The sequence below is a fragment of the Typopeltis vanoorti genome, chromosome 11, assembly GCF_054136105.1.
Source record: "Typopeltis vanoorti isolate ZY-2024b chromosome 11, IOZ_Tvanoo_1.0, whole genome shotgun sequence".
Taxonomy (NCBI): Eukaryota; Metazoa; Arthropoda; class Arachnida; order Uropygi; family Thelyphonidae; genus Typopeltis; species Typopeltis vanoorti.
Genome location: NC_143559.1, coordinates 115,057,006 through 115,082,309, shown reverse-complemented (window position 1 = coordinate 115,082,309; position 25,304 = coordinate 115,057,006). Strand labels below are relative to the sequence as shown.

Genomic DNA, 25,304 nt, shown 5'->3' with positions numbered 1-25,304 from the left:
TATTTAAAAATAACAGGTGTAATTAACTTTATATTTAAACCTAATCTAGTTCAAAAACAAACTAGATTAAAAATATGCAATACATTAGCCCTACCAGTCCTGTTGTATTATTATTATTATTTTTTGACACCTCCAGGGAGTCCAAAGACTCATCGAGGGAGAGTGTGCCGACAGCATCGAACGATTGGCCCCCTTCCAACTACTAACCGCGCTCAAACTTACTTAACTGAGCCATTAGTAGCAGAGGCTCTACCAATCGACCAACCTTTGCCGGCTATGTATGAAAGTGAAATCTGGACAATAAAACAAAAAAGACAAACAAACATTAATAACAGCTGAAATTAAGTTTATGATTATTAATGAATCTCCAGAAGAAAAGCATGTATAATATAGATTTATTTCTCAAATGGCATAATTATATCATAATTATTTAACTATATCCTATATACAAAAGGGATCTTATTTATTCTCATTATCAGGTTGCTGTGATTTAACACTATATACATTATGATAACAATTCCTTGTATAGGACAAAATAGGTGAGGTCTGAATAGCTGCCTGCAGGTGCTGACTCGTTAAAAAGGATTCAATGATGAAACGGTTCATGTCTGTGACATCTGGGTGAGTTCTGAACTCTTCAACCTGGTAAAATAAAAATGCGCATATAAAATCTATAAAAAAAATACCAAAAATAATGATTAATTTTTATCTTTTTGAATAGTTTATTCATTAAGCTTCTAGGAAGATTTTTTTTTTAATCAACTTGAGTAGTCTATTCAACTTTACACGATATTATATTCTTATATATGAAATGACTTAGGTGTTTCTGATTATGCATAATAGTGCTTCATAGTATAAACATGAGAGGGGAAAAAATACATCTATTAAAATTACTAATACTTTGCTGGTTTTCTTCCTAGCATCTGCAGAGTACACTTACAATTGTGACAAACACACACCATTGAACTAATGGTGTGTGTTTGTCACAATTGTGCAAAACACTTCAAATCATAACTGAAACAGAGCTAACATCCTTACATGGTGCCCTCTATGGGCTGGATAAGCATAGAGTTAATTTTGAGAAGTCAAGCTATCAGGTCTCAAAATGATATTCTTCCAGAGCTTTGGCAAATTAAAGCATTCTTCCAACCTCAACAAGTATGGTTGCATTAATTTGTCAAAGATCAATTCTCAATTGGTCTTCATAAAAAATTGCATTTCACAATTGCAATATCACCATTAACACTATCCTTTGCACTCTCTGCGTATCTATATTACCATAGTAACAGGAGACTACATCTATGCACAAAAGTCCAAGTGAAGTCTTATCAAGGCCTCATAAAGAGGCAAAATGACTTCCTTATCTTTATATGTTAAGCTTCGTTTCAGCATTGCAATTACCCTCTGACTTATTATATTTCCAATCTTTGTTATATGGCCCTTGAACTTCGACTTTCTATCTACTAAACCTCCAAGATTCCTAGTCCAATCTTCTTCTAGCATAATCCCACTAATATAGCATGACACTAGATATCTCATTACAACGAAGTTCATGACTTTACATTTACTGACATTAAAATGACAGCATTTTTCACATGCCTCCCACAATTCCAGCCTATTCAAATCATTCTGCATATCAGATGCACTCCTAAATAGCCATACATCAGCTGCTAATCCTTCTCCATGTCATTAATGTAAAGATTTCATAACAATGGATTAAGGATTGATCCCTGTGATACATCACAGGTCACCTTAAATCTTGTACACTCACTCACTCACTCACTAGGAGCACATCCCCTCCCGCATACACTGCTTTTTGATATTTCTCAGTCAGCCATTCTCTAATTCAAACTAGCAGTTTCTAATCCAATCCTATATCCTCCAACTTATGCAACAGCCTTGCATGCTGAATCCTGTCATGAGTTTTACTTTAGTAAAGTCCAAACTATCAGGGTGTACCCATTCCCTTTAAGTCAACTGTTACATTATCATAAAATGTGAGCAAGTTGCTCAAACATGATCTTCACTTAGTAACCCCATGCTACTCACTGCAAAATACAGATTCTCTGTCAACCCATTTCTGTATATGAGTTCTCACTAACTTTTCCAAAATCTTGACCACCACTTCAGAGATACTGATAGGTCAATAGTTTGACACATCAGCCTTTGCCCTACCCTTGTGCAATGCATTATCATACATTCTTTCCACTCCTGTGGTATTCCCTGTTCCAAGGCTCCAATTATATAGCCTGGTCAAAGCAATAACCAATTCAACTGAACATTCTTTTAGCATCTGTGTGCCAATATCCCATTGGTCCCTATGGTAGAATTCTTATTCAGTTTGTGCAACAACCCTAGTACCTCATATACCTGAATTGCTTCTCCCAGTGAAAAGGTAGCAGTGAGCTCAATGTTGCATACACCAGGTTGGTAGCTTATTGCAAAAATGAGCACTCATTAGTTGAACAATCTCTTCTGCATCTGTCATATGCATACCATCTATATTTAGGAAAGTTATTCTTTCATACTCATTATTTCTTTTATTTGCAGTATAATGAGAATAATTATTTTTGGCTTGCAGAGGCAGTTTTTTTTTCATGCTGAGGCTTAGCTGTGCATACAATTATAATTCTTCTGGTCTGTTCCTTATAATTTTCATAATAAACATGATTGTTATGTACATGGCAGTCCTTTCACATCATCTTTTTCTTACAAATCTCTTGCTTAATAAGATTACACATCAAGTTCGCTCCTACCCTACTTATTCTTTGAGCTCCAGGGACACATTCCAATACTACATCATTTAAGTATTTTTTAAATGCTTTCCATACACTGCCGATATCTTTCCCATCTAGCAAATGATAACTATCATTATGGCAAGTCGGATCTAGCAGAGCATGCCTTGGATCCCACTTCACATAGGATCAATTGGAAGAAAACAAAAGTGCTACACAGAAGTCATTATAAGTCAGAGAGATTGTTTTTAAAATCGACAAAAGCTTTAAAACATACAAACTATGGCTGTATAAATTTTCTCCCAAAAATCTGGGAGAGTCATTTTAAGATCTAATTAATATTTGATTTCTCTCTTTTTCCAATACAGATGATGCCTAATTAGGACTAGTTCCTTGTGTTGTCTGTTACAATTTTTTAAACTAGTCCCGCTGTTATACCAAATTGTTGTAGTTTCGTGTACTGTGACAAACTGTTCTTGTGCTCTGAAGATGCTAGATATAATACCAGAGAAATATTAGCTAATAAGTTAATAAATATTAATTATTTTTTTATTATTCTGTGTTGTAATCAATGCCATTAAAATAAACAAACATATACTGCCAACACATAAGCCTTTCTACTCAATGTTGCAAAGTGTAAGGTTATGAAATCTGGTAGGTTAGTGGGGAAATTTTGGAGGAAGTTGAGATGATAAGAAACCTTGGAGTGATGAAGGACAAGAATCTCAAGTTCAGAGGTCATATTGCACACGTTGTGAAGACAATCACATCAGATTATGGCAATGATGTGGAAGACTTAACTTGCAGAAATAAAGAGGTTCTAGTTTCATTGATCAAGCCTTGTATAGATTACTGTGCACAGATTAGGTACCCTAGTTTTCATAGTAATGAGGATATTTTGGAAAGGGTCCAAAGAAGACTGGCTAGGATTGTAACTGGTCTTTGGGATGTGGGAATGCAATTTGCAAAGCCTTGTGAATAGGAGGAAGAAAGGGGATATGATTGAGACATTTAAGTTGGTAAAAGGGTGTTACAAGGTTAATGTGGAAGAATTTTTTTGCAGAATGGGAGAAAGGGACAGATCAGTGGGGAGGGTGGGGGATATACCTGGAAGTTGTATAAGAAGGGTGTGAGCAAGGGCATAAGGAGTAGGTCCTTTGCATAGAGAGTAGGTGGTGAGTGGAATGTGTTGTCTGACATTCTGGTGAATGCAGATACAGTGAATGAGTTGAAGGATTGTTTGATGGATTTGTATAACAGTGTCTGCCTCCTGCTATTAGTCTTTTGATTCTCCATGGAGGTCTAGTGTTAATAATAATAATAATAATATGTAAATACTCATGATACAGAGCAATATATAGCCTATACTTAAGTTATAAGTCAGGTTTTAGAATTAATGGAGGTACCAGAAGGTGGTTTGATGGTCTATATGGATCATATTATGAAGGAAGGAGGCATTAAACCTGATACCTGAATCAGAAATAATCAATTCGGCTCTTTGTGAGAGGTATTTATAACACCAAAAAATAATAATAATTATTATTATTATATATATAATATATGAATACATGGACACAAAGTTTATTACTAGAAGGTATAGAACCAAATATTTCAATCTGAAACTTACAGATCATCCTCAGCATAACTGAAAATTCAAAAAGGTAGAAAAACAACAATGCATTTCAAAAAAGATGAGCTACATTCAAGAGGGATGTGGCTGATACATATATACAGCTATAGAGGCTCAGTTGGTATAGACGAAGCCTTTTGGTTGGAAAGACCTGAGTCTGAATACTGTCTAGGATGCAAAGATACTTTATTAGAGTCTTTCAACTGAAGGTGAGGTAGCTGGTGTTATACATAGGTAGCAGAGTTTCCCTCTTGGAAACTAAGGTTTTCATCCAGCAAAACAAGCAAACCAGCCAGAACACCTGCAATTTATAGCCATAGTAGACAATGCAAACACATTTAACTGCTCTATCATAAGCAGTATTAGGTTTCTAAGAAGCCAAATTACTTGACTGTAACAGTCCACCGAGCCTAACATAAAAGGGAAGATGATATATATATATATATATATATATATATATATATATATATACACACATATAGGAAAAAAATAAAAAATAAATGATATTGTTTACATAATAAGGTCAAGAAACTCAACTCTATTTAGTCCTAATCGCATACATTGCTGGAGACTTTGAGCCTATTTCCAGGATTCTAAAAAAAAAAAAAATTAACTTTTTGCCTCCTTTATTTTTTGTCAATAAACTCTCCTCCATGTTATCTTTCACAACTAAGATAAAATAGTCTCGTCTCTCTTTTCTGGGTATTTACTTGGTTCTTTGTGTCTTCTCTCATACTTTGGACAAACAGGATTCTGTGTTAAGAAGAGACTGCAAGAATATCACTCCTGCATTCTCCACACAAATATCTCAAAAATCTCAATTAGTGCAGAACAGAATCAACATGAACCACAAATATTTAGTGCAGAACAGAATCAACATGAACCACAAATATTTTGGTCAAAAACCCATCTTTTATACTGATGCTGTTTTAAATTTGAGCAGTTATCACATAACTTCTGTTTGTTACACAGATTATATCAAATACTAGTAAGGGAACCAAAAATTAAGATGAATCCTAGTTAATAAAGGAATAATAAATGATTTTTAAAAAATGCTTTGACCAATACAACAATACTTTTGTTTCAATAATAGAGAAATGGTACATTCCAATATTCATTTGAAAAAATTCTCTCCCTCTCATTCTTCATACATCATTCCTAAATACTTTTTTGCAAAACATTTATTTTATTTATGACTTTTCCAAATTATAATTACAGAGTAAACTGGTAATCCTTATGTCTGGGTCAGAATTCTATAAATAGTATATATTATAATTAATTTACTTACATCCATCCATTGACATTTGGCAATCTCCTGTTTGCACTGGGTTATCTTGTTTGTGAGAGGACGTAAATAACATACCACATACAAGTCACTACAGCCAAAAATATGTTGATGCATATGGCGTAACACTACAACGGAAACAAATTCTGTTTCTACACCTGTCTCTTCAAGAACTTCTCTCTGTGCTGTATCAGCAAATTCTTCTCCTAAAAAAAAAAAAAAAAAAAAAGCTGGTACAGGAAAGATCTGTCATTAGGAACAAAGAACTTATGTTCACATGTCATTACAAAGAAACTATGAAAAATTATCAATGATGATGACTACAGATATACATTTATTAATAATTAAATATCCTATTAATATATATTAAGTGCAGTATATATTTAATTTTAATCTGTTTGATTAAATAATCATCTAATAAAAACAGAAATATTAACTTCGCTGCATCAAGCAGATCATGAAATTCTGCTTGGTTATGACCTTTTACTATTCACCTATGTTCCTTCAAAACAGACATTCATAGTCAATTTGGTTCTCATACTAATTATGCTTTTTTAAAATAAAAAATAAATAAAAAAACATTTCAAAAATGTCAATTACAGTTGTATTATTTTAAATTAATAAAGAATGGTTATTCATTTGCTTTACTTAAGAAAGAAATATTTTATATAAAAATAACTAAAAATAAGTAAATATGACAATTTTTCTTTCAGTATACCTTATTCATCTAATGATATATTCAGAAACAAAATGACACACACACACACACACACACACACACACACACACACACACACACAAAGTTGCAAAACCTAAAGCCCAACAGTGTCTAATGTAGCTAAGTGATTAAGGAGAAAGATGGAACTTGATGTGTTTCTTGAAAAGTTAGAGGTTGTAGTTCTTGTAGAAAACTTGTAGACCTGGTTAGAATAGAACGTAAGAGGAAGATACAAAGTTCACTGGTTCATACGAAGATGCTAACCAGAAGCTGCTTGTGTTTTTACAGGTTTAGAGGGAAGAGAAAGAATGATAGTGACTAGTTCAGCAAAAACAAAATGCTGATGAGAAAGTAGCTGTTTTAACTGATTTAGAAGGAGGGTGAGAATAATTAGTAATACCAATTCTGATAGAAATATCTGTAGAAAATATGACCAGCAGAAACTAAAAATCTGTGTGAAGGTCAGTGGAGTGAATTGGCGAGAGATGAGTCATTAATGAAAATAATTACTCTTTTTTTGTATGGAGCCAAGTATTTTAAAGGAACTGTCATCATCAGCACCACAATTTATACAGTTAACAGCTGTTGAAAGGTCAAGTAACATCCAAGTGAAAGAGAAATCCTTATTTCTCCAAAAAAAAAATCCTTCTTTCACCAATCCCCCCCCCCCAAGAAATTCTTATTTCTTGGGGAGGAGGATTGGTGTTATCTCAAGAAGAGAGAGCAGAATTATCCTATTAACATCAATAAGCAAAGTGATGGTATCATGTGAGGTGATGAAACTGATCTATGAATTAGTGATGTCTAGTACCACAGAGATCTATAGAGCCTCTGAAGGATGTGGAAACCACACCTTGATCCCACCCACGTGAGTTCACTCAAGATAGTTTTCTTTAGGCTAAGAGTTTAATGCTTGCTGGATGGGAAATATTGTGTATGCTGTGAAGCACTATTATGAAAAATCAAACTATAAACATAACTACAGATAGGCTTAGATGTTTGATCATTCATAATAGTGCATCACAGCATACACAATGCTAAGAGAAGAAAAAATAATTTATTGAACTTACTAATATTTTGCTGGTTTTCTACCCATAATCTTCAGAGCACAAATTATGACTGTGACAAGCATATAGGCACTCAACTAAATCATTAGAAACAATTCAAATTGTAACTGAAACAGAACTAATGTCCTAACATTGTACTGAAGTTAATTTAAAGAAGTCAGGCTATCTGGTCTCAGAATGACTGTCTCAATCTTTGGGAAATTAACGCAACCATACTTGGTGAGATTAAGGGAGTGTTTCATAGCTGCTGATGATGATATTCTAAAAATAGTTCAGACCTAGAGTGACTTCTATGCAATATTGATGACTTCTTCCATTTAATTCTATATGAAGGAGTACTCAGAGCATGATTTGCCAGTCCTGACTTCTATACAGATGATTGCAGATGTAAATTGTGTTCTTCAAAATGGTTGTTAACTGATATACCAGTCTGTACAAAGTAGGCTAAAGTGCAGGCACAAGAGATTTTATATACTCCAGGATGTGCAAGAGGATGAAGCTAATCTTTAAGAGAATGGATGAAGGCAACTGCTAGCTGAATGAGTGGGTTTGAAAGTGGCATGGAGATAATATTTGCAGAGAACCAGATAAACATTGCTGAACTTATATGCAAATATGATCTCCATGGTACTGTGAAATTTTATTGAAGCTTCAGGGTGCAATTTGCTGAAAACATAGACCAATTGACAAGAGGAGTATTGCTCTTGCATAACATGCGAGACCTCATACAGGAATCCTGGAGAGAACTCAAGAACTTCAGTGGGAGCTCCTTCAACATCCACCTCACAGCCCCAACCTCACCCCAAGTGACTTTCACATGTTTAGCCCACTGAAACAGCACCTTGATGGCAAATGTTTTGCTGATGATCAGGAAATTGAAAAATGAAATTTAGAGTTGGCTGAGACAATATACAAATGAATTCTATGCTGCTAGTTTTGAATGACTGATAAAATGATGGGACAAGTATAAATATTGAAGGGGATTATGCAGAGAAATAAATGTGTTTTTATAAGATTCATATTTCACTTGTTTTTGTAACTTAGTTACAGACTTTCTCTCATGCAAAAGACAGTTCTGAACAGAAATGTCTTTTGTATGATGATCCAAATATGAACAGACATGATGGTCTAAAATTATCCCTGTTATAAAGAATAGTTCTTATCCACACATTCTACAGTCAATATTTTTAAAAATTAATTAAGATGTTGTCTCTTGTTTCAATTTGTACAGTTAGGACACTGATATATTTTAGACTTTGCCACTCTACATGTGTGAGTTGCTCATAAATTTTCATTTTTGAGTCTTCTGGGTTTTCTCTTAATTTGTTTAATTTGAAAGTCATACTGAAGATACTCTAGACACTAGATATTCTATGGCAAAAATTCTATGCTAAATAAAGTCTCGCATACATACTTAGTCACTACTTAGTTGGGCAAATAATCTCAAGTGATCACCTGGATGTTTAAGAAACACACAGACAAGCAGGAATAAGGAAATTATTATCTTTCTTTATAAGGCTTGGATATAACTAGTCATGTGAATCAGTTATTAAGCCAATGGTTATAAACTGTACAGTGGTATGCAATTCAGTCCACAATGGCTAGTGGCATTTGGCAGATAAATGTATATGGTGACATGGAAAATCCAACTCAGACATGCATATTTGACACCCATTACAGCCCTGTATAAGGATTATCTCCACTAGGAGTTTTACAGGAACATTATTTTTAAACAGACATCTGCTTAATTTTGCTTTGGCCGCTTATTCTTAAGGTAATGACATTCCCATGCTCGATATCTGTCAAAGGATTTCGCATTTCTAGAATTGTTGTGAAGCTAATAAGGTCGTTACCCTAAAAAAGAAGTTGCCCAAGAAAAATTTAGCAAAGATTTGCTGATACCAGTTGTCAAAAATTTATCAAAGTGCTCCAGATATAACTATATATGGAGTAATGACTACTGTGCACAGATGTGTCGTCTGGGTTTCTCTGGAGAAGAAAGTAATGGAGAGGATCCAGAGGCATTATGTCATGAAGTGTGGACTTCCCAAAGATTCCATGGAAATGCCTAGTAATAATAATAATAATAGCAAGTAATAGCAATAAGAAGAAAACAAACAAATGGTTATCTGACAATGCCATCAAAATATCTGATCAGCGAAGAGTGGCCAAAGCCAGGGGAGACAAGAATGAAGTCGAAAAGATGAATGCAGTTTTCCAACATGAAGCCAGGAAGGACAGGGAAAGATAGATAAATGATCAATGTCAACATCTAGAAGATGCTAACAGAAAGGGCCATACCAGAACCCTGTTTGCTGAAGTGAAGACGATGTGATCCAGTTTTTCTACACAACAAGGAACAGTCAGGACTGCAATGGAAATGAACTGAGTGGCCAGCAAAAAATCAAGAACAAGTGGAAAGAATACACAGAAAAGCTATACACAACCTGACTGAACACCAAGAAGACAACGAAAATAGCCCTATGGACAGAGAATCAAACATCTTGGAGGAAGAAGTAGCTTGGGTCATGAGAAAAAAATGTCAAACAAGAAAGCTTCTAGTATTGATAGAATACCTGCAGAACTCCTACAACTGCAGTCAACATTATCACAGCTTTGTGCCAAGAGATATGGTCCACTTGTAAATGCCTAAGGACTGGACAAGATCAATATTCATCCCATTACCAAAGAAAGGTAATGCCAGAGATTGCACCAATTTTTGTACAACAGCACTAATTTCTCATGCAAGCAAGATCCTACTGAAGTTTATTCAACAGCAGCTACAGCAGGTCATCATTCAGGAGCTACCTGATGTCCAAGCTGGTTTCAGGAAAGGGAGAGGCACTAGAGATCACATCGCCAACATCAGATGGATCATTGAAAAGATCAATGAACACCAGAAAGACCTGTACATGTGTTTCATTGATTATAGCAGAGCATGTAAGCTATGGGTAACTCTGTGTGACCTTAGTATCCCATCTCACCTGATCAAGCTTATTAGATCGCTACATATTGATCAGGAAGCTACAGTGCAAACACTTTATGGTGACACAGATTAGCAGGATAAGGAAGGAAATCAGACATGGGACTCATCTAATATCGGAGTGAATATATTAGGAAGAACTACAAACAACTTGAGGTATGCAGATGACACAACCTTATTGGTGGAAAGAGAAGAAGACCTGCTAAATTTAATTTTGAAAATTAAGAAAGAAAGTGAAAAAAATGGGGCTGCACCTTAACATAAAGAAAACAAAGATCATGACAGACAACAGCAGCTAATGGAGAAGTGAAGTTTAAAATCAATGACAAAGAAATTGAATCAGTTCAGGATTTCATCTTCCTTGGTTCAAAAAGTGACCATGATGGCAGATCCCCCCCCCTGAAATCAAGCAAAGGATCATTCTGGGCCATGCTGAAATGGTCAGCATGAATAAGATCTAGAAAAGACATCGCACTAAGTACCAAAAGTAGACTAGTCACAACTTGAGAGAACAGGAGAGAGAGTGAGGGATACAGGTGAGCAATGATCCGTGGTGTGCAAGATAGGATGCCATAGGAGTGTTTGCCTGGAGGAATGATAGAAAGTGTAGCTATGGCAATTAAGCGGGATGAAAGCGTGGATGAGATGATTGTGATGGTGGGCACGAATGACTTGAGAAGCAGTGAAAATTGGATGGCGAGAGATCTGAGATTCATGCTTGAGGATGTACAAAAGAAAACACAGAGAAAAAAATTAGTATGTGTATTACCCAGGTATGATAATGACGAGCTGAGCAAAAGAGCAGTAATAATGAATAACATAAAAGCCAGAATGTGTCAGAAGAGAGGACTGGAATATGTGGATGTCTGGAGGACATTTGAGGACAGAAAGGAGCTGTATGCGAGAGAGAGACTGCTTGCATTTGAATGAGGAAGAACGTAGGCATCTGGAGAGATTGCTGAATGAGTCAGTACATCAATGCAGGGAAACTAGAATTCCCAGGGTGAGTAGTAGTAGGAGTGGTCTCTCGTGGGAATGGGTGCTTGGGGGAAGGGGATGACAACAGGTAACACTGAGTCCAGTGGAGTCTGGAGGAAATAATGATAGGTATAGAAGCAGTGACATTTTTATGCTTTATACTAGTGCGAGGAGTATCCGGAATAAAGGAGATGACTTGTGGCATTGATGACATCAGCCTGGCCGAAGATTATTGCGATTTCTGAGACATGGTTGACAGAAGATGATATAATACAGGAATAGAAGTAGCAGGGTACAGCATTTTTCAACAGGATAGGAAGGGAAAAAGCGATGGTGGAGTACTAATGGTTTTGAAAGCATATGGTGTGAAGTAGTGATGGGTAAGACAGTTAGTGGAATGTTGCTACAAGCCAAGGAGCACAGAGAGTGGGGAGTAGAAGATATTTAGGCAGTTGAGCTTGGCAAGTGCAAGAAGAATGATTGTTATGGGCGATTTTAAATACAGCAGTATAAGTTGGGAAGAGGAAAATGCATGTAGTAATAAGGGAAAATGGAATTTCTGGAATTCTTCAGGAAGAATTCCTCAGAAGACATCTCTCCCCCTGTTGGAAAGAGTGACCATGTGGTTTTGACTTGGAAGATGAACAGACATGCAGGAGTATCAAAGAAAAGGAAATATATGTGGAATTATAAGGCGGGTGATTATAATAGACTTAGATATCAACTTGCGGTAGTTCCATGGAGGGCAGAACTGGAAGGCTGGGATATCATTAGTGCATGAGAAATTGTGAAGGAATATTTGTTGGCAGCAATAGTAAGCTGTGTTCCACAAGTGAAGAAGAGGACACAATTTGGTGTAAAGTGGATGACAAACAATATCAAGCATGAACTGCAGGTGAAAAAGAGGTTATGGAAGAGATATAAGGAGAGGGGGTGTAGAGAAGATGCATGAAGAATATAAGACTCAGGCCAGGAGAGTGACTAATATGGTAAGGAAGGCAAAAATGGAATATGAGAAGAGACCCGCACTAAGATCCAAAGAAAATCCTAGGGAATTTTTTAGCTATGTGGCCAGTAGGAGAAATGATTGTGGAAGAATGACATTGTGGAATAAAAATGGGAAGAGAATGACTGAAGCAGAGGACATAGTGGAGTTGTTCATTAAACACTTTATTGGAGTATTTCATCCTGTAGAAGTAAGTTCTAATACTAGAGGGATAGGGTGGGTTCGAGGTTTAGAGGTGCACGAGGAGAGTGTGTTCCGAATACTGAGTATCCTGAATGACAGTAAAGCTGTGGAACTGGATGGTATTTCATGAATGGTTCTGAGAGAATGTGCTAAAGACCTGACAGCTCCACTGACCTGGCTTTTCAATGAAAGTTTGGCTAGGAACCTCCCCAACGGTACACTTTCCTTCACAGTATATAGAAAACCCACGCACACAGGCAGATACATCCACAAATGCTCCCACCACCACCATGCTCAACAATATGGCATTATTAAAACTCTTACCAAGAGAGCCCACAATCTTTGTTCCAGTGGAACTGCCCTTACAACTGAGCTTGACCACATGCACAATATTGAAGGACACTTTCCTCTCCAATGGCTACAGTGATCACAGCATTAGAAAAATAATCAGTCCCCCCCCCCATTCCCCAGTCTTCTCTTTAAAAAGAGTTTAGAAATGCCATCACCATACCCTATATCCGTGGCACATCTGAAAAAATAGCCAAGATTTTAAAAAAATACAACCTACACACAGCATTTAAGCCCCACTGCAAACTTGCTACCCTCATCTGCTCTACAAAAGATCAGCTCCCTCCTCTCTCAGTGCCTGGAGTCTAGAAAGTACCCTGTTCCTGTAAACTGGCATACTTTGGACAGACAGGCAGATCAGCTACTATCTGCCTGGAGGAACATAAATCATACATCTGCAAGCACGACTATGGTCAGCCAAGCCTGGCTGACCATGTCTTGGATACAACCCACAGGCTCTCATGGAGAAAAACCACCATGCTCCACCACAGCAAATTCAAAAGAGAAAGACTATTCTTAGAATCAGCAGCAGCTCTCAGGAATCAACCAAATCTTAAGAAATATGGTTGCATTAAGCTTCCTATGATTTGGGAAACGCTTATCACCAGAAGTCCCATTTTACATTCCAGGCCACCTACAACCGCCCTTAGAGGGCGCTCCACCCAGACAGGACTTTAGTGTCTCCCACATGGTTGGGCTTAGTATTGTTTGTTATTTGTTTTTATGTTACATTAGTTTTTTTGTAATCCCTGAAGATGTCTCATTGACTGAGACGAAATATAGGAAGAATTAAATTCTGTTTTTAATCCTTTCTGAGTGCTGTATACAATCCATTAAGCCTCCAACATGATGTTCTCACAGCACTTAAGCCTCTATACACGGACACTTTAAATTGTACAAATGCATCTAGATCTTGGTCTTCCTCTGGTTCTTTTTCCTGCCATCTTGTGTTCTACAAAAGTTAGTGCTTGTTTTGTTATTTCCTCTTCCATTCTGTTTAAGTGACCATACCACCCAGGATCAGTTCTACTCACAAATCTCTGAATGCTAACAATGTCAAGTTCTTTCTCAATATCTTCATTTTTAACATGTTCATGCTGGTGAGAAATTGTTGCTGCTACCTTGACCATGGAATGGGTGAGAGGATGCATATCACCTCAACAGTTTGTTTCAGCAGACATGCCACGATGTGGCATGTTCTTCGATTGTTACCAAAACTGTGTTGAGGAAGGAAAGAAATGTGTTTGTATCAGGATATATTAGAAAACAAAATTAAGGAAAATACTATATTTGGATGGCATGTTTGAATTAATAAAAGATGTAAACATATGAACCAATATTAATGAGCCATATGAGGATAGCAAATATAAGGGTAGGAAGAAAACAAGTGAACAGAATTTTATTATAATTTACAATTGTGTTATGATATTTGTGTGTCCAATAAGTTGCTGAGATGGAGCAAATCACATGTGATCCTATAAAATCTAGACATGACTGTTGATATTTTCATGGATGTAATTAAAAAACTTATGAGGAAGGAAAAGAGATTTGTTCATGAAATCTAAATAACTAACAAATAATAAACAGCAGTTATATACATTGGTTGCTCAGTAAAAGATTATAGGGAGGATATTATTATCAAACGAACTAATAATGTTTATTAGGTAATTCATCTGGGATATCCAAATATACCAACCAAATATACCATTGCCCTTAATCACTGTTTTCTAATATATCCTGAATTCATCAGGTGATTCATGTGGCAGGAATATACATGAGTCAATGGAGCAGCAAATCATCTTGTACAATTTGTTGTGCTTGTTATTTAGTTTTGTTTTTATTTATATTTTGTTTCGTTTTCTAAAAATTTTCTTTTATTCACTAATGATCAGTATACAATATTTGCATAGTAATGCATCATCATTGGAAAGTTATCTATATGTTCACAAATTCTATCTTGATCAGAAGTTTTTTTTTTTTTTTTTTTTTTTTTTTTTTTTTTTTTTTTTTTTTTGTCGTCAGCAGCTCTTATATCTTATCAATAACAGGTACTGTGTGCTCATTTTTTATAATGTCCAGGATATTATAATTGATATCTGGACCCCAAGGTGAGGTATGAGTCAAAAGTTATTTCCTAGCCAGGGGCAAGCGCAGGCTGTCATCAATCCCCAAAACAGAGGGCGTTCATGACATGGATCAGATGCCTGTGCTGCCACATCTTACTTGGTGGATAGCAGCTGTGGTTGATCTTCAGGTACCTCCCAGGAGCATGCTTATTTAATGGCAGCATAGGATGCCATATCACATTATCAACTTAGGGTTCTGTAGAGTTTTGGTTTGAGAGAACTTGCCAAGTGCCGCTCCATCATGATGGCAATGCTGCTGTAACCCTCATTACCTTGGTGTCACACTCGACCATACTTTAACTTACCAGTTAAAGATATAACAACATCATAAACAAGCTGACAGACAACTTGGGGTTGTAATGCCTCGACTCTTAAAACAGCAGCCCTGGCTCTGGTCTTAATTTGGTCTTAGTTTTGAGACTCATGCAGTGACTCTTGTTACTGCATGACTCTCGTGGACACACACAGTTTAACATAACAATGAGAACCATCTCTGGTACCTTAAAATATACTTCTCTACCATGGTTACCTGTTCTTTTCCACGTCACTCCCTCATGATTCAGAAGAGAAGAAGCTACAATCAAAGAAATAAAGAAAATCAGAAATAACATGTATCTTCCTATACATCAAGATATCTCTCTCCATCTCCAGCTTGCTACCTTACCTCCAGTTCTCCCATACGGCAGCTAGTGGAAGTTCCAAATGATGGTCCCAAGACTGGTGGAGAGGACACTGGACTACAAATTACAAACAAGTACCTGATTACAGATCCAACTATAAAACCTCCAGGATTTAATCTACTGCAACACCTTTGGACAGATTCAGGACTGAACAAGGCTGCTGTGCAAAACTTATTACATCTGCGGGGAATTTCACAGTCACCCTTTTATGTGTGGTACCGTGCAGACTATGCCTCATGCATTACTTCCCTGGAAGCCTCAGAAACTTGCATTTACGTGCAGATAATGGCATCGATTGGTTAACTGAGCTATCAATCTGTATATAATTTTGTTCATTAATTTCTTGTATTTCCCCCATATGCTAAATATATAAAATAACAGATATTTCGTATAGGCAAGTATTTTTTTGGAGATCAACAGATGCAATCCTCTTCTTATAATATGAAGAATTCATTTTTTTAGGAAAAGATGAATTTTTATTCAATATGTCTATTTCCTTTTTTTTCTTTTGACTAGTTAAATGAGCTTTCAATCTGTATATATTTTGTTCATTCATTTTTGTTTGCATTTTCCAAGACCGCTGTTGTAAATTACCGACCGATTAGCATATCAGGAATCATTGTCAAGGTCTTAGAGAAATTAGTCAAGAAAAGAATACAGGATTGGATAGATGAAAATGGGATATTGTATGGGGAACAACATGGTTTTGTGAAGGGTAAATCATGCCTCAGTAACTTGCTCACGTTTTATAACACAGTGACAGCTGAACTGGATAGGGGTAATGGGTTTACAGTGATACTACTGGACCTTGCCAAGGCCTTTGACAGGATACCACATAGAACCCTAATCAGTAAACTGGAGCAGATGGGGATAGATATAGGGTTGGTAAGATGGATAGGAGGGTGGTTGAAGGAGAGATACCAGAGAGTGGTTTATTCAGGAGTGGAGTCAAAAAGACGTCTTGTGACTAGTGGAGTGCCGCAGGGCTCTGTTCTTGGACCACTGCTTTTCAATTTGTTCATCAATGATATTGGAAAGGATTTGAGAGGAAGTGTTCACTTGTTTGCTGATGATGCAAAGTTGGGTAGAGCAATTGTGAGTGCACAGGATGTCAAAATTTTACAGAATGATTTGGATAGTTTGGAGGACTGGGCTAGGAAAAATGGATGTCAGTTTAATGTGGCAAAGTGTAAGGTTATGCACTTTGGGGTGAAAAGAATAGCAGCAGTATATCGCATAGGTGGAACTGTACTCCAGGAGATTGATGAGGCCAGGGATTTGGGAGTGCTGGTGGATAGGGAGTTGAAGTTTAGGGGGCACATTGCAAAAGTAACTACAACAGCTCACCAAATCACTTGGCTTATGAAAAATACTTTAACATGCAGAGAGAAGCAAGTTGTTGTTCCTCTGTATCGAGCCTTGATAAGACCCCATCTGGACTTCTGTGCCCAGTTATGGGCACCAGGGTTTCTTCGTGATGGGGAGGAAGTGGAGAGGGTCCAGAGACGAGTGACCAAGATGATAGAAGGTCTGTGGAATGAACCTTATGAGAATAGGTTGAGGATTTGTGGGTTGCAGAAATTGGACGATAGGCGAAGGAGGGGTGATATGATTGAGACATTCAAATTACTGAAGGGTTTTATAAGATTGATCCAGAAGATATTTTTGAAAATATGACTGGTGGTGGGAGGACTAGGGGCCATGCATGGAAGCTGGACAAGAGCGTGATTGACAAGGGTGTTAGAGCTAGGTTTTTTACTTGGAGAGTGATGAATGAGTGGAATAAGCTTCCAGAGTCTGTTGTGGGTGCTACGACCGTGAATGAGTTCAAGGCAAGATATGATAGATACTGTGTGAATGTTGAATAGTTGTTCCAGACATGATGTTAGGGTCTCCCTCGATGAGTCTGTCGAATCCTTGGAGTTTCCCAGAACAATAATAATAATAATTCTGTATAGGCAAGTATTTTTTTGCAGATCAACAGATGCAGTCCTCTTCTTATAATATGCAAAAGAATTCATTTTTATTTAGGAATAGATGAATTTTTATTCAGTATGTCTATTCTTTCTTTTTACTCAATACATCTATTCAACAGATACCTTATGCTACATGCAAGAAAAACAAGTAGGTTATTGTATCATTAAATACAGTACAGGTACATATTTAGAGTCTATGTACTATATTTAGTGACAATTAGTGTAATTACAGACAACTGGAATGAAGATGATCTTGCATATTGAAAACAGATCATCTTCCATACAATATACTGCATACATGTAAGCAAAAGAGTTTTACTGTGCACTTTCAAATTTTCAGTTTGCAGAAAAGATATGGTGATGCTTGTTTATAATACAGAAAGCAAATGATTTATGTAAAGCAAATAAACATGTATGCATATTTATATAAAACTTGAAATCACGTCAAATTTTATTAGATTATTAAATTTCGACATCATTAAGACAGTTCACAAATGCTAATTTGACAAATTTCTACAGAAAAAGTTGAATTAACATGCCTCAAACTTTCAGAAAATGTGCCTATCTGACAGACAAGGAGCAGATGTGGTAATGCGAGTTCCCATGGGTCAGCATATCATGTACCTAACAATCCCTGGTGTGAATGTGTCAATATGATTCTGCCATTGACATCCATTCACTTACCTAATTTTCTCAGAACTCTCATATCTGTGGCCTCCAGTTTTTGATCAACCTATTATTTCTAACCAAGCTCTCAGATCTATAAGTTAAAACTGATTTGAACACCCTTTTGTACTGCTGGCTTAGTGCTCTGACTCGCTCTTATTCCACAGAAATTTATTCAGTTTACATCCCACTAGAGCTCTGCTTACTCTGTCGTTGATTTTTTATACTTAGTTTGCCATCTTCCCTAAAAATTCTAAATAAATAACTGAAATGTTTCACTTTTTCCATAGGGTTTTCCATCCAGAATGCAGATGTTTCAATGTTCCTGCCTACTTTCAAATATAGACTAAGTATACTGTTCAATGTAATGCCCTGTTCGCACCAAATATAATTGTAGTGTGCTGAAAGCTTTTCTCTTGGCACCACCTTGTTATATGCCTTTTCGAGATCTACAAAGTAAATCTCGAAAGGAAATTTCGCAAACTATTCTGTCTTAGAGGGGAAATCTTATCCTGACAACTCCTATCTTATCTGAGTCCAGTATGTTCTTTTCCAAGTTTATTCTTCACACTCGGTTATTTCTTTTGAACAATTTTTCTTGTTTTAATTACACTGTCTTGTACTGCAGTGTTCATGCTGTAAGTGGGAAGTGGCTGAGTTCATGGACATTCCATTCAGAAAAGATTAGATGCTGAAGTGAAAAGCAGGAAATTATGACCAAAAAATATATCGATGATGCAATATTGCAATGTGTCCCTAGGGTTCAAAGAATAAACAACATGGAAGTGAAATGGATGCATGCAGAGTCTCGTAAAGCAATTCGTCAGAATTGTTTAATAAGATTGCACGTTCATTAATAATTGCTTTTCACAAAAATAAAAAAAACCTAACCCTTCAGCCTACTGACCTCATGATCAGCTTTGATATCCATCCACTCTCCAACTGTTATCAGATGAGTTCCCTCCAGACATAGTTGAATTGTTCAACTACATCATGCAGTTGGGCTATTTCATCTGTAGGAACCAATTCTACAAACAGATTGAAGGAACTGCCATGGGAAGCCCCTTATCACCTGCACTTGCTGATTTCTATGATACTTAGAACATCTTGAAGAATCCCTATTCTCTTCAATAAAACCCCAACCTTCCTTTTGGTCTTGATATGTGGATGATGTGTTTGCCATCTGGCCAGACTCAGAATGCTGTTATTGCAAAGTATAGATTCTCTGTCAACCTGTTTCTGTATACGAGTTCTTACTAACGTTTCTAAAATCTTCACTGCCATTGCAAAGATACTGATAGATCAATAGTTTGATACATTAGTCTTTGCACTACCCTTGTGCAATTGAATTATCACACATTCTTTCCACAGAACAGGGAAGATTCCACACCAGTGGAAAGAATGTATGGTAATCCAATTGCACAAGGGTGGTGCAAAGACTAATGTGTCACACTATTGATCTATCAGTATCTTTGCAGAAGCAGTGAGGATTTTGGAAAAGTTAGTAAGCGCTCGTATACAGAAATGGGTTGACAGAGAATCTATACTTTGCAATAAACAGCATGGATTTACTAAGGGAAAATCATGTTTAAATAACTTGCTCAAATTTTATAATAATTTAATAGCTGAGTTAGACAAGAGGAATGGACAGATAATAGTAGTTTTGAACTTTATCAAAGCTTTTGACAGGACATAGCATGAAAGGCTATAGCCTAAGTTGGGGGATATGTGACTAGATTATAAACTACCAGTTAGAATTAGAGAATAACTGACTGATGGATATAAAAAAAAAAAAAAAAAAAAAAAAATTGGTGTATGAAAGGGATGTATCTACAAGATATAAGGTGACCTGTGACATAGAGATCAGTCCTTGGTCTTCTGTTAATCAATCTTTACATTAATGACATTGGGAAGGATTTACAGGTGACATACAGATATTTCCAGATGATTCAACGATAGGCATGGCAATTAAGAATGCAAATGACATGTAGTAATGATATGAATAAGCTGGAATTGCAGGCATGTGAAAGGTTATCAGTTCAATGTTAGTAAATGTAAGTTATGCACTCTTGTGTAATGAGTTATCAGTGATGTATTATATAAGACCAGGCTAGAGATCTTGGATTTTAGTAGATCGGAAGTTCAGGGTTAATATAACAAAAATTGCAAATACTACTCAGAGGATAATTTAGGATAAATGAACACCAAAATGTAAAAATAAGGCAGCCACTTTGCCTTTTTACAAAGTTTTGATATGATCTCCATCCGGGTTATTGCACACAGATCTCATCCCCTGGTTTCCATGGTCATGTAGATACAGTGGAAAAAGGATGCAAAGAAGAGCATTAAAGATTATATCAGGACTGTGTAATGTTAGATGATGAGGACAGACTTAAAATTTATAGACACCAGACACAAAAAGGAGGGGTAATATGACAGAGAAGTACTTCTGAAGGGGTTAGAGAAGATACTGGTAAATGGAATTTTTCATTTATGAAGGAGTGGGGAGAGGATGAGAGCACATTCATAGAAAGTTGAGAATGAAAAGAATGAATGCAATTAAGAAAGAGGCGAGAGCTAGATTTTACTCTCATAGAGCAGTGCATGACTGGAATGGCTTATCTTTGGAGGTTGGGAGTGCAGACAGTGCAAAGAGAATGTCTACTATATTCATCATCAATGGCTTTAACAAGTGCCTGTGACCTTCTAAGTATCCTTGGATTTCATAGCTATAGCTAACTTACCTTCAGGTGAAAAGCCCTGATAAAGATTCTTTGCATCCTACATGGGATTCAAACACACGTCTTTCCAGCCAAAGGGCTTTGTCTATACCAACAGCTATGGAGGCTAACAATTACTAGATTACCATAAGAAAATCTCTATGATTCACACAATTTTTGCAATGAACTGATTAAATTATTTCATGTTCTCCAATTAAAAAAAAAAAAAAAAAAAAAAAGATGTGTACTGTATTTATTGAAGTGATATTGTGGTAAGCAATTTTGGCATACATACCCGGATTGCTATATCCCCCAGGTAACTTCCAATGAGCTTTAGCATGATATTTCTCCTGAATTACTAGTATTTGATTTTGGTCATTCAGAACGAGTCCACCTACACCTGCATAACATTAAAAGCAATAACTATTGAGAGAACATATTTTTCAATTCAATTAGCTGGCATAATCAATTAAAATAATAATATATTAACTATTCATAATAACATCTGTATCAAAATTGAGAAATTGCAGTAGCAGAAACTCAATAATATGATAAATCACTACTATTCAAAAGATATATTTTGGTGATTACACCACATTTTTTTATTATTCAGTTATATAAAACACTGAAATAATAGTTCCCGACAAATTTCGTAAATCGTAGGATTTACATCTTCAGGGGGTAAATAGTATAACTTAAAGTTTAAACAAGAGAATTAATAAATACAAATCATAACCATCTGGCTATTCATAAAACTCAAATCCAGACGGTTATGATTTGTATTTATTAATTCTCTTGTTTAAACTTTACGTTATACTATTTACCCCCTGAAGATGTAAATCCTACGATTTACGAAACTTGTCGGGAGCTATTATTTCAGTGTTTTATATAACTGAATAATAAAAAAAAATGTGGTGTAATCACTGAAATATATCTTTTGAACCAATTAGCCACAGAAGTTTATGCCTAAAATCGCTACTATGTTTCAAACCTATTTAATTGCATTTTAAATTATTACTACACATTTAAGAGAATATTTATAACTTATGCTGTAAATTCCAGTACTTTTATTAGTCAGTGAATCTGATAGCAACAAGGCTCTCTCACTGAAAGTACCTAAATTCATATCCTATCTCAAATGCAACAAACAGTTTTAAAAGAGCTTTTTGATGGAAGGTTAATCTAGCTAATTTCATATGGGGGATGGGGGAGTTTTGAAGGATTTGTTCCACTTGGAAAACCAAAAAAACCCAAAGCATAGTCCCAACAGGTAGTTAACCTAACATGTGAAATGAAAATGGTCATCATCATCAAATTCTTGCCATGTACCCTCAAGGGGTGTACAGGATATGATAGTCCTACATGAAAAATTTACATCATTACTAACTTCCTATCTACAATTTTCCTCCAAATCAGTCTGTTACGTGTCAAGACTCCAACATTATCAGATCTTATATTTCTATCGTGTAAGGCACTTTGTACCGTATCAATCCACCTATATCTTGGTCTTCCTCTGGGTCGTTTTCCTGCCAACTTGTTTTGCTAATCTTTCCTCACCCATTCTGTTTAAGTGACCATACCATCTGAGATTAGCTCTGCTAACGCATTCCTGGATGCTGACAATGTCAAGTTCTTTCCTAATATTCTCGTTTTTAATATGATATTTTCAGGACTCTCATATCTGCAGTCTCTAGTCTTTGGTCAAGTGTTTTACTTCTGACCCAGCTCTCATATCCATAAGTTAAAACTGGTTTGAACACTGTCTTGTATACATCTATCTAATTTAGTGTTCCAACTAATTTCTCTCTTATTCCATATAAATTTATTCAATTGACTTCCTACCATACCAGCTTTGTTGATTCTGTTGTCTATTTCCATATTTAATTTACCATCTTCACTAAAAATCATGCCTAAGCAGCGGAAATGTTTTACTTGTTCCACAGGTTCTCCATTCACAACACAGTTGACATTTTCAATGATTCTGCCTATTTTCATTGTCTTTCTCTTTTTATTGCTGACCCTCATGCCATATCTATTACAACAGCTATTCAATTTAGTCAGAGAATCTTGCAGACTTGTAGCGGATTTATTTAGAAGTATAACATCATCTGCATAAAGCAAAGAGCTGACATTAACATCTCCAATTTTGATATCAGGTTTAATACCACTTTCCTTCATAATGTGATCCATATAGATAATGAATAACAGAGGGGATAATGTACATCCTTGTCTCACACCAGATTTAACATTAAACCATCTTCCTATACTTCCTTCAATTCTAACTTACAACTCAAATAAAGACTACATATTGCTTGATATAATGCCCCATTGACACTATATAACTGTAGCGTATTGAATAGCTTCTCTCTTGGCATCTTGTCATATACCTTTTCCAAATCGACAAAACTTAAATACGGATCTTTGTTATATTCCCTTGATTTCTCCACTATTTGTCGTAAAGTGAAGATCTGATCCTGACAGCCTCTATTTGACCTGAATCCAGCTTGTTCTTCACCAAGCTTTTCTTCCACAATTCTTCTCAACCGTTTCTCAAGTATACTTGCATATATCTTGCCAGGAACGCTCAATAGGGAAATACCTCTGTAATTCTCACATTCAGTTTTATTTCCATTTTTATATATGGGTACTATTAGAGCTCTACTCCAATCATCAGGAATTTGTCCCTCTGTCCAGGCATTCTGAACTATGCAGTGCAGCCACTGTAAGATTTTTATACCACCATACTTCAGCATTTCTGGTCGAATATCATCTACTCCTGCTGCCTTTCCACATTTCAAGCCATTGATGGCTTTTTCTACTTCAAGTATGGATATGAATTCCTGACTGTATGCCTGGTCAGTGTTTTTTTATCACTGTGCTGTCATCACTGCTTGTTTCATTTAGCAAATTTTCAAAGTAATTACTCCATACTTCAAGGATATCTTTTTCTCGCATTTTCATGTTACCTTTATCATCTCTAACTCCTTTTACAGCACTCTTTCCTCCATTCCTAAGCTTCTTCAACAACCTCCAGAATATTTTGCCACCTTCTTGATATTTATTTTCTATGCTCTTGCCTAAGTCCTCCCATGACTTTTGTTTAGCTAGTTTTACACACTGTTTAGCTTTCTTACATTTGTCTCTGTATTCTCTAAGAGCATAAGCTGACTTATTTGCCAGGAACTTTTGATATGCTTTCTTCTTTTCCTTCACTGCCTCTTTAACTTCCTGTGTCCATCATGGAGTTCTAATTTTTCTATCCTTGCAGACAACTTCATCACATGCCTCTCTAGCTGAATCAATCAGGGCTTTCTTCAAGGCTCGCCACTGAATCTCCAAGGTTTGATTCCTGTTCTCAAACTCTTTCATTTTTCCTTCAATAATCTTTGTGTATTTTAGTCTACAGTTCACATCTGAGAGCTTCTCAACTTTTATTCGCTTTAAAACTTTCTTACATGTTATTCTTTTCAATATGAGATTTAATTTTATCCTGCTCAAGACTAAATAGTGATCACTTCCAATTTCAAATCCTCTGTACACTCTGGTGTCCTGCACCAGGGAGAAAAAAATTACTATCAACAATAACATAGTCAATGAGACTTTTCTTATTCCTTGCCTCTTCTCTCCATGTGAATTTGTGCACATTTTTATGTTGAAACATGGTGTTAGTAATAACCAGTCCATGTCTTGAGCAGAAATCCAACAAATATTTGCCATTATTATTAGCTTTGCTCTTTTCTCCAAATTTTCCTAAAATATTTTTGTATGTCTCACAATAATTTCCTACTGTGCTATTTAGATCCCCAACAAGGACCAACTTTTCCTTTTTCATTGTGTCAGTTGCTTTTTCTAAAGCCTCAAAAAATTCCTCCACTTCTACCTTAGTAGAACCTTCTGTGGGACCATAGGCACAAATAAGTCTCATTGTCCAGTTCCCCATTCTCCCCACATTACTCTACTTGAGACTGGCTGCCATTCAAGACTATTAGCCTCGTATTTTGTGTTGAATACTATGGCTACTCCTTCTTTTCCTTGATTGTCATTTCCTGAATATAACATTTTTTATTTATTGCTCAGAAAGATCTCACCAGTTTTTGTCTTAGTCACCCCTATTATGTCGATCTGGTATTTATCTAATTCCTCCGCTAGCTCTATTTCTTTGCCATTCAGGTTTCTTATGTTGATAGTACTGATCTTGAACTG

At 36.1% G+C, this 25,304-nt stretch overlaps 1 long non-coding RNA gene across 1 annotated transcript; it reads right to left on the bottom strand.

Moving 5' to 3' along the window:
* Window positions 1–373: 373 nt before the first annotated feature.
* Window positions 374–21,503, bottom strand: LOC150101965 (uncharacterized). Its single transcript, XR_016549075.1, has 3 exons — window positions 21,397–21,503; window positions 5,654–5,856; window positions 374–642 (listed from the first exon to the last, which is right to left on the bottom strand). It is a non-coding gene; the product is annotated as an uncharacterized LOC150101965 (long non-coding RNA).
* Between the last annotated feature and the right edge of the window lie 3,801 nt (window positions 21,504–25,304).